Source organism: Lagopus muta, chromosome Z (genome assembly GCF_023343835.1).
Source record: "Lagopus muta isolate bLagMut1 chromosome Z, bLagMut1 primary, whole genome shotgun sequence".
Lineage (NCBI taxonomy): Eukaryota > Metazoa > Chordata > Aves > Galliformes > Phasianidae > Lagopus > Lagopus muta.
The window spans coordinates 53,567,810-53,577,828 of NC_064472.1; the positions used below are offsets into that span (position 1 = coordinate 53,567,810).

Genomic DNA, 10,019 nt, shown 5'->3' on the forward strand with positions numbered 1-10,019 from the left:
CAGGCTGATCAGGCCAAGGAGGCTGGATTTTGGCTTCTAGTTCTGCTCATAAACACGGCACTGGGAAACTGTAGAGTTTTTTCTTTCCTTCAGTCCATGCCAGGAGGCAACCCCAGGCACAAAGCAACAGCAGCATCAATCTGGCCACAGGTGCCAAGGGCTTCATCGTGGCAGAAGAAACTATTTCTTAATTGGTACTTGGAACAATCATTTCACTAACTGGAATCCACTATGACAACAATGATCACAATAAGAAGTCATCTCTGAAGAGACTGATAATACCTTCTTATCTGTTTGCTTTTTCATTTCTTCATTTTTATCACTGGTGATCTTATTTAAACTATGACAAGGAAAAGTACACATACATGCTTAAGAGAATAGCTTGATGTACTAGAAGTTTGATTTATTTACATATTATGTATATTAGTTTATATTAAGAACAAATTTGTATTTTATATATATTATGTAATTTTATATATAAAATATATATATAAATGAAACAATAGTCACCAAGTACAGTAATTTAGAGACCTCCAGTGCAACAGAAAATACCACAAGGATGATTAGAACCTGACAGCTCTTAGCAGAATCATGGCAGTTTATGCTGTGGGAGACAGAGATACTGTATGTGACAGGCAAGAATCATACAGCCCCATTTTAGCATTATGCCATATTCATTTTAATATACATACTCAAATGTCTTTGTCTTACGCGGCCTCAGAAATAAACACAGTATAGGCTGATGTGATCTAAACACGAAAACATACTTTGGACATGAGTTCATTTGCACAAATCCAAATGTTAGTATTTGGAAACAATTTCCTCTCACTGAGAATAAAGGCCATGTGAGAAGACAGATTTCACACTCAAAGAGGCTGCATGCTTTGCCATCCTTTTTCTAAAGGACAATTTCCTGTTTCATGTGATATGCACTCTTAAGACATCAGCAGTGACGTTATAATTGAAGAGACTTTTATGCACAAAAAAAGTAATTATATGTATAATTAAAATGCACTGCAATATAATAGATTGGCCTATATCCTTTAGTGGCGGCACAGACAGACATCACAAGCATCATTTCCATAGTGCTTCCAGGAGAGAAGGAAGGCCAGGCTCCTACACAGGCTGGCACACTCTTAAAAGCCTTTTAAAAAATTGTGAAGAACTGATCTTTTTTCTTGAGGACTGTTCAAAAGGGGAAAAAAAAAAAGAAGAAAAAAAAACATATATGTATCTTGTCTAGTGCAGCCTTACTCTCAAAAAACATTTATTCACTTGACTCACTCAGAGATCATTCATTCCAGAAGCCGTCTATTATCAGTGGGAAGGACATCTTAGACCAGCAACTTAGATTCTCTTGAACACAGCTGGGCTGTATTCTCACTATGTGTTTTTCTATTAAAAAGATTTACTAAAATGCATAACATAAATATTGGAGGAAGAAGCTGATCAGGAGTCTAAGTATGCCAACTTTGCTCCCTCAAACAAACATTTCCCGGTATTTCACCAGGGGCAATGAGACCGTTCAGTATCCTTCATGCACGCTTTAGTTTAAAGAAAGAAGCAGCAACCACCAGAAAACATCCAAGCAACAGGTCAAAATTAGCTGGGATTTTTACTGACATACAAAATTCAGAGTAAATCATTAAGCTCTCTAATTTTGATCCTCAATCACAAGGAGCTTGGAGAAAAACTAATCTGTGAGCAAAAGTGCTGACTTCACACAGATCCTGCAAGAACTCCTGACAGTCATTGGTATGGAGTGCACAGGGTGAGTGGGGCGAGCACACGCTGGATGGATGTTCATTGGTGTAAGTGCAAGCAACAAAATCATCAGTTCCCCAGGCAGTTATTCATTAAAACACAGCTATCAATAAGTCATGGTTTTTGATTTATCATTTGTGCCTCAAACACAAAATACAGCCTAAAAGTTTTCAGCTTACTTCTGCTGACACAAAACTCTTAATACAGGTGTAAGTAGTTTTGCTAATAGCCTCTCCCAACTGAATAGATAAAAAATCCTCTACAGAAAAACCTAATGACAGACCACTAAATAAATAAGATGTATTATTTGATGCAACTCTGTTACAAGTTGCAAAAAATGCTTTCTGTTTCTCTTAGCACTTCAAAAGCTTTTCTGAAATGAAATATTCACTAGGAAAGTGGAAACAACGTAGAAATGATGTGTCAGTCCAAGAAAAACAAAACAGCAGAACACAGAATTTCTTTGTATCCTGAATTTCTGTATTCCAAAATTTTATTAGTCATAAATGAGAAACACCTATTTGAAAGTTTCAGGAAATTAAAAATATTGAACTCATAGTGTTTTGGTTTTATACTAGCACCAACACACCAACAAACAGACAGAGACCACTCCATAAACCACATTTCCCTCAAGATGAATGCCTAAGAGCGAGCGTCCAAGACCAGTTTATTAATAGAGTTCTCAATCAGAACTCAAAACAAAATGGTGACATATGGCAGTACATGGAGAATGAGGCAAAAGTACCTCTGCAAGGCATCATCCCAGCCACTCTGGCTGGCATCAGGTGCAACATTCTGCGTGCTGGAGAAGACAATCCAGCCCTCAGGGCTCTACAGGCAGAGCAGTTGTTTTTAAACAAATACATTTCTAATTGAAGAGCTTTCCACTCCAGCTGCTGTATCGTATTTTTTAAGTAGATTTACAATGGCTGAGGCAAGTATGCTGCCTCTGAGGCCAAGACTGTTGCAGCTCACAAGTTGTCAAGGGCATTTCTTCATTTATCAACTATTCTGATTCTTGCCGCTGGTCTTGAATACTTTCAAGAGGATTTTTAAGTCACCAGACAGATGCTTCCCACAAACACACATGAGCATTATTTCACGCATAACATCTAGCAACCACAACATGCATGTGTTGATACAAACTAGAGCAGTACAAAATTTTGCAAACGCTTCAGAGGAAACTAAAACTTAATTATGCATGCTCAAAAGCACACTGTAGTAAGCAACTTTGTAGCACAGGGCAAAGGACCTGAAAGATCTGCTTGAGCTCTTGATTTTCTCTGATTCCCACCATGTTTGTTCTCAGTTCTACACTTTTTTTTTTTTTTTTTTGCTGATCCCTGACAGCAACTTAAAAAACAAACAAACAAACAAACAAACAATACACAAACCAGTTATGTCATTTTGTAGTACAGTTTAAACAGACCTTGGCGCACACACACGTACACACACACATACATGTCTTTTTCTTTTTCTTTTTAACATGCAACTGCTTCCAGTATATTCACATTCTCCGGGCTACCAAGCTTAGTTTGACTATTGGCTTTGGGAGGATCTGATGCCAGCCAGCCATGCATAATGGCCTCTTTGTCTAGCTGTCACATGAACAGTGTTGTGTTACAATTATTGTCACTCCAGGCTAAAACTGCAAGGCATGCTTTCACACAAAACGTCCACTTTGGGTCTCTTTTTGGCAGGGCCTCGTGATGAAGACTCTTTCACTCCTGCAGTTAATCAGTTTAGCAATTCTGAAACTTTAAAAATAAGGATTCAAAAGCTCTCATCCAAATCAACTAAAACTTCTACACTTAAAGAAAAGGGCAAGTAACAAAAAACAACCGTGACCTAAATCATTATGCATGAACCAAAACCAGACTCAAGCAGTCAGTAAAAAACAGACTGTCACGGTGCAAAACGTCTGAATGAGGCCAACAAAGTGAAAACATAGAAATAAGTTTGATTTAGTTCACCTTTGCAGTATGTGAGCTCATATTATACCTTCATGGCAGTGGGATCCCTCTGAAATCCAGTATAGGAGAGGTGCACAGTCACAGCTGCAAACTCCTTCCCTCTGTTCCATCAGCTAACAACCTCATTGTTCCTGGCTGCGTCTGTGACACAAGGCAGATGACCCTGCAGCCCTGATCTTTAGATATGAATTATGAACATGTCTCAACTGCACATCACAACAAGATTGCAGCATATGCCTTCCTCCAGCACATGCTGTCTCTCCGTGTGAAGCCCCAGCATACAGGCTGAGCCAGGACTGAGAAGCTCTCAAATAGCTCCCATACCCAGGGCTAGCACTGCAGCATCGCACAGCCAGTGAACAGTATCACACTGCACAGAGGCACTGCAAAGTATGGATAAGGATCTCATCACGAGTTTACCTAAGCCCTTTTGTTAGGTGGCTGTTTTGTCTGAAATAATTGCCAGAGACGGAGAAAACTCCCAGTCAAAGCTATCTCCACTTTGAATATTTTTTCCTGTACCTTTGAAAAATGCCCGTAAGAAAAAATTATATCAAAATAATGCTATAAAATAACTCCAAGTAACTTAAGTGATGGTGTTTCTCCATGTTATATAAAACCTCTAGATTCCCTGAAAAATAGATAAGGAAGATTACAGTATAAAAGGAACTTCAAAAGATGCTGTGAAAAGATGCCGAATTCATTGAGACTGTACACAGATGTTTTTGTTTTCATTAATGCAAAATCTTCTCACAGGGCTAACACCGAAACATTATGAACGACATCCTCCTTTCTTTGAAGAATTCTGTGCTGCACATATTTGTTTCATACAGTTACAGAATATAGTACTACTCACTTTGAAGAGGGCTTATGGAATCTACCCCTGAAGGAGATAAGCAGAGCACGGCAATAACTCATAGCATAATGCTTTCAGTGCATGCAAAACTTTAAAAAGCAATGGCTTCTTTCCAAAAGATGTGGGAGCATGCACGGAACAACAAACTACCAGCTTGCTTACTGTTTCCTGTCCAGTTCATTTTTCTTTCCTTTGCAGTCCCTTAAAGCAACAGAACCGCTGATAACTCTGGGTTTCATATTCCCATATTCCCCCGCTATTGCTCATAGATGTGTCAGTCACCCTAAACCCATCTTATCCGTCTCTTGTTTTTATTTCTTCCTTCAGATGCCTTGAGTAGGCTTCCCTCTCGGCATTCTCCCTTGCTGTTTCAAGCATAACCTCCCAGAACAGCAATGCCTTTGACAGACACCAGTATGTCAGGTTTGGATCCTGCAGTCACAGGTCTCAACACCTTCACCTGTACCATAAAGCTCCGCTTGTCTTCTTCTCCAGATCAGGCTGACAACATCTTCTGCATCTCTGTAATGTCACAACTCCTGAGCCATTATACAGTCTCCAGCTATTTTACTTACTGCCCCCAATAACTGGTGAATCATCTTTGACATAAGTAAATCACGAAATACTCTGATGCTCAGAACTTACTTTCTGAGCATAAATTTTCTGGATGATTCCTGCAAATGTCCAAATTACAGCTTTCTATCTACACAAAAAATCTCATATATTCTGACATCCACCTGACTACTTTAGCCTCTTCTTCGTGTATCAGAAATCTGACTAATACTTTTTCATACAACTTCAGAAACCTTCTACAACGAATGTTTTCCTATTTCCACATAGGAAAATATTGTACAGCTCACTGAAATGCTTTCTCAATTGCTTCTTGTTCTGAAAACTTATGCCTCTCATGGCTTCTTCCCATAACCATCAATTCTGGCACTACATAAAATGTTGACCCTTTCTTTGGCATGACCATGGAACCAGCCTTCATTGCTAATGCACTGTTTTTTTCTGATTGGTAGTTTTGAGCTGTCTCCTGTTTGAAGACCTCCACTTAGAAGGAACTGCTACTTGAGAAAACTAGCTTTAATCCCTTCCCACATTTTCTTTATTTTTGTGAAAAATAATCTGATAGCTGTTTGCATGATTTCATTGTCCTTCCTTCATTGCTATTGGCTTTTGTCTTAGATTTTAGACTGTAAAAGGCAAGATCACTTTTGCTACTGTTTTTGTGTTGTTGTACAGTTCCTACAGTTACTAGAGCCATATAACCCATAGCTGTTAGCAGTGCTGGCATTTTCTGTTTTAAACATAATTTTATATTAGGTCTTCATATTCAAGCTTGCATTTCTGTATCTTCAAAAATAATTTGCTAGCCATAGAAGCAATGATCTTTTGCAGCAGCAGAAAAAGAAAAAATTCAACCCATTCTCTGAGGTCATACAAGTCAATGTCAAATTTAAAATTACACTTTTTAGTTCTCAATCTATATTCTTCCATTGTCCTGTACACTAAAAGGGCTCGGAATTGGTACTTTGTTGCTGACTATGGGTTAATTTCTCTGACAACCAGATACAAAACACAGATAAGACATTAAGAGCTGGCTGTCCATATTTTAATATAAACCTAATGTGTACATCCAAAGGAATGAACCACAAATCCTTACAGAAGCAAAACATCAATTAAAGATCAGACAGTTTGAATGGGTTAATTAACAAGAATGCTGACACAATCAATAATGCTATTCTAGTAAAGGCAATCTCTGCCCAGAATATCCCTCCCACTTTTCTGACAGATGGCTTGAGATCATGCATACCCTTTTCATAAGAAAACGTTTGGAATAGCAAGACAGAGATTGTTGTAATAGATGAAAAAATAATGCAGTAACACAGCCTCTATTTACTAGAATGCAGTAGCACAGGTATCATTCATCAAGCAAGGCTCTGCTTAATGGGAACAAGGGTGTGAGAACCTTGACTGTAATATCACTACTCCTCGCCACCCCACACCTAAAGAGAGACTTACACTGGATTTTTAATGTTCTGTACTAGATTCTGTTTTTAATAATAACAATAATACGTTGGATTACATCCATGGCACAGCATTTTCCACATAAGAATCAACCTACCCTAACCTTGACTAAAATTGTAGCACAGAGGAAGACAATCTGTCCATTTTTTTCCTTCCTCAAATGACACTTACTTTCCCTAATGAGAAGTAGAAGTGCTTAGACAACAACTAGGTAGGTGGAGACATGGTGCAACTGCTGCCAAGTAATCTGAATATAAATTCAAGGGACCTTCACCAGCTGCAGTAAACATACTCCAAACTCCATTAGATGTTAATCAAACTTAAGTACATTAATAAGTACAGTGTGGTTCCTGTGCTCTTTGCATAGCTGAGTTAACTGCTCTTGTTGAAGTGCCTTTACTTTCCTAGGTGCATGCTCCCAAACAGTACAATTCACCCTTTTGTGGAAAACATGGTTATGAAGGCTGCTGGTGGACTGCTCATCAGCCAAACTCCTCTGCTAGTCTGCAAGGCAGGAGGCTGCTCACTCAAAACTGAGATCCCTGGGCACCAGAGGACACAACCCAAGCTCCCAGTTGCCTTTCAGGCACTCATGTTAGCCATGCATGCTGAAGCTTTAGCAACTAAGGGCAAAACTTAGGGGGCACAGAGGGATAAAACATCATGTCACAAGTGCAGAGGCAGCATGGCTTCAGTATACTGGTGCTGCTTTTGGAGAGTCAAAACTGGTGAACACAGCTTTGCCTCTGGAGAATAAGTGCAACTCTAGTAGGTGACTTCCAAGGATATTAAACAGACATAACCAACTCACTGCAACTCACTGCACACAGGTCATGAGCAGCAAGCAGATGGATTTTTTTTATTCTATTTTATTTTTAAATGCAAGATAGAGATTTGAACTAGTGAGTAAGACATGGGAAACTCATTCCCAGCCCTGTGAACTGCTCATCTCCTACCAGGGATCTCTTTAAACCCATAACACTACACACTAACAAATACATCATCCAAAGAAGTCAAATGCAAAGTTGAGGAGCCTCCACAGCATTATTAATAATCAATATTAACATGATGCAACTGATCTACCTCCTGTGGGAGAGATCCGTATTTAGATTTCTTTGTGTGACAAGGATATACGGTGACTGCAATTGCATTTGCAAGAAAAATTAAATAGATTGTTGAAGATGAGGTTCTGTGTTCTGAAGCTGTGCAGGCACATGAGTTATATGAATAAACAAACTGGAATAAAGGCCTAAGTTGCATTGTTTGTCCAGGTTATTAAAAACTCCCCAGCACACCTGCCCAATTGTGCCCAGGCATTTCTGACATGATATCAGTTCTTGTTTACCACTGCATTTCATCTGCAGGGCTGAAGAGTGGCAACAGATACAGATGATTTTCACCCATCCAGTCTTCCATTTTCCTAAATTCTGACTCTGGCTTGGCCAGTTTCACCCCACTGCATATCAAGAAGGACACACAGAGATAATAATGTATGCTTTCCTCTGTTACTGTGCTATTGGGCACAAGTGCCATTTAGGGGTGTTGACAAGAAAACTGGAGCTTGAAGCCAGATTTCAGTTTCAGTCTCCCATCGGACATGCTGCTCAGTCTGAGCATCCGAAGCTCTGCAGCATTGGCCTGCGACTTATCTACTGGGAAATAAATGTCAGTCTTCAGACTTTTCTTTTTCCTTCTAAGTTTCTGGATAAAAACACTTTTCCTAAGTAGAGTCATTATGTTAATCTGCTTTCTAAACTGCTGCTGCCACAGCTCAGTTACAAACCTGAGAAAGTACTAATCCCATCAGCACTAATAGCATATCCAAAACAGAGGCTTTAAATTCTGTGTAATCAGAAGCTGGTACCCAGTAAAAACTTCAGAGCTCTAAATGATACTGGGATTACAGTATCCTGCTTTGACTACAGGAAAATACTCAGCGATCGGCTGCAGCATTTAAGCAATTCATAAGATTACAAATAAGGCTGCACTCCCAGCTCGTTCTAGGAAGAGCAGCTGTTTTGGGGTGGGTATTTTTTTCCCTAATTGATTTGTGCCTATATTTCTAGTTTGAGTCCGTTTCTTAGCTGAAGCAAACAAACAAAAAATGGAAATATTTACACGCTACGGATGCAGCCAAGAGAAAATATGTACAGAACATCACACAACAGAGTTTTTCTGGGCAGCTCGTGCTGAAAGGCATACGCTGGAACGAAGTCAAGCTGTTAAGCAGATGTGCACATTTCCATGTGCAGGTCATGCTTATTTACATATGCAGACAAACACCTCTGTCTCTCAGTAGATGCCAGTCCCTGTACAGGATTGTCAAAAACTTTCCACGAAAACTACAATAACCTTTAAAAACAAAACACCACCCTTTCATTCACATAAAGTGTGTGCCCAAATTCTGAGAAGTGTGTTGTTCTCACTGATTCTCACCGCACCCTGAAGCGTCCGCACGGGAGAGACAGGACCCGTCCCCGAGCCCCAGAACCCCTCCACGACCCGGCTCACCCCACAACGGCAGCGCACGAGGTGCTGCCTGCTCCCCGCGCACAGCCGTGACACCGCGCACCGGAGGCACTGCGGGACGCGCCTCGGCCAGCGTAACGCCCGCACCGCTCAGCACCGCACCTGCGGGATGGCCGGGCCGCCGCTGCCTACCTGTCCGCGGGCGCCCTCCCCGTCCGAGCGGCCGCTGCGTACCGCCGCTCCGCCGCCGAGTCCCCACTGCCGCTGCGCCGGGCGAGGGGCGGTATGTGCGGCGGGGCACAGCCCCTCCCTCCGTCTCTCTTCTTCTCTCTCTCCCTCCCTCCATCCCGCCCTGCCGACGGCTCGGCCCGGTCCGCCCACGGCCCCTCCGCCCTCGCGGGGGGCAGCGTGCCGGACAGCGCCGAGAGGAAGAACGGAGACGGGTGGGTCGCCACGCTGCTCCCCGATAGCCCCCGTCTGGCCACTCTCAAGCGGAGTAAAACTCAGGGAACTCAGAGGGGGAGAGCTTGGAGAGGATGGATGCCCTCCAAGCGAGTGCTGGAGGGATGTAGCTTTCCCAACTCCCTCGAAGCTCGCTCGTGGGTCCCAAAAGCAACAGGCAGACCCGTGCCTCTCGCTAGCACTCGGCACTACGACTTTCTCACTCCTATATTTACGCATAACAGTAGAGGTGGATGTGTGCTTGTTTTTCAAGTGTTTCGGGTAACTCCCGCTTGGTGACTGAAGTTGCAGCTTGGAGCGATGGGAGGAAAATGTTTCGTGTAGCAGCGCAATTACCGTTTGCAGCAGAGAGTCTCGGAAAGACTGACAAATGCAGTTCTCCGTTTCCCTCCCCTTCCCCCCCAGCCTTCTCCTTGCGCGGCTTCTGTAGGACAAACAAACGCTGGTACGCTTTCAACATAAAA

General features: G+C 41.7%; 1 protein-coding gene across 5 annotated transcripts in view; it reads right to left on the reverse strand.

The window, feature by feature from the left end:
- Positions 1 to 9,418, reverse strand: part of MEGF10 (multiple EGF like domains 10) — a 95,839-nt gene extending 86,421 nt beyond the window's left edge. Inside the window, exon 1 of one of the 5 annotated variants that reach the window (XM_048932292.1) lies at positions 9,286 to 9,418. The gene's annotated coding sequence lies outside the window, so the exon portion shown is untranslated. Of the gene's footprint in view, positions 1 to 3,765; positions 3,847 to 4,593; positions 4,672 to 9,255 lie in introns of those variants that run through there. The other 4 variants (XM_048932294.1, XM_048932291.1, XM_048932297.1 and 1 more) reach the window with 4 other exon arrangements.
- Positions 9,419 to 10,019: the final 601 nt, after the last annotated feature.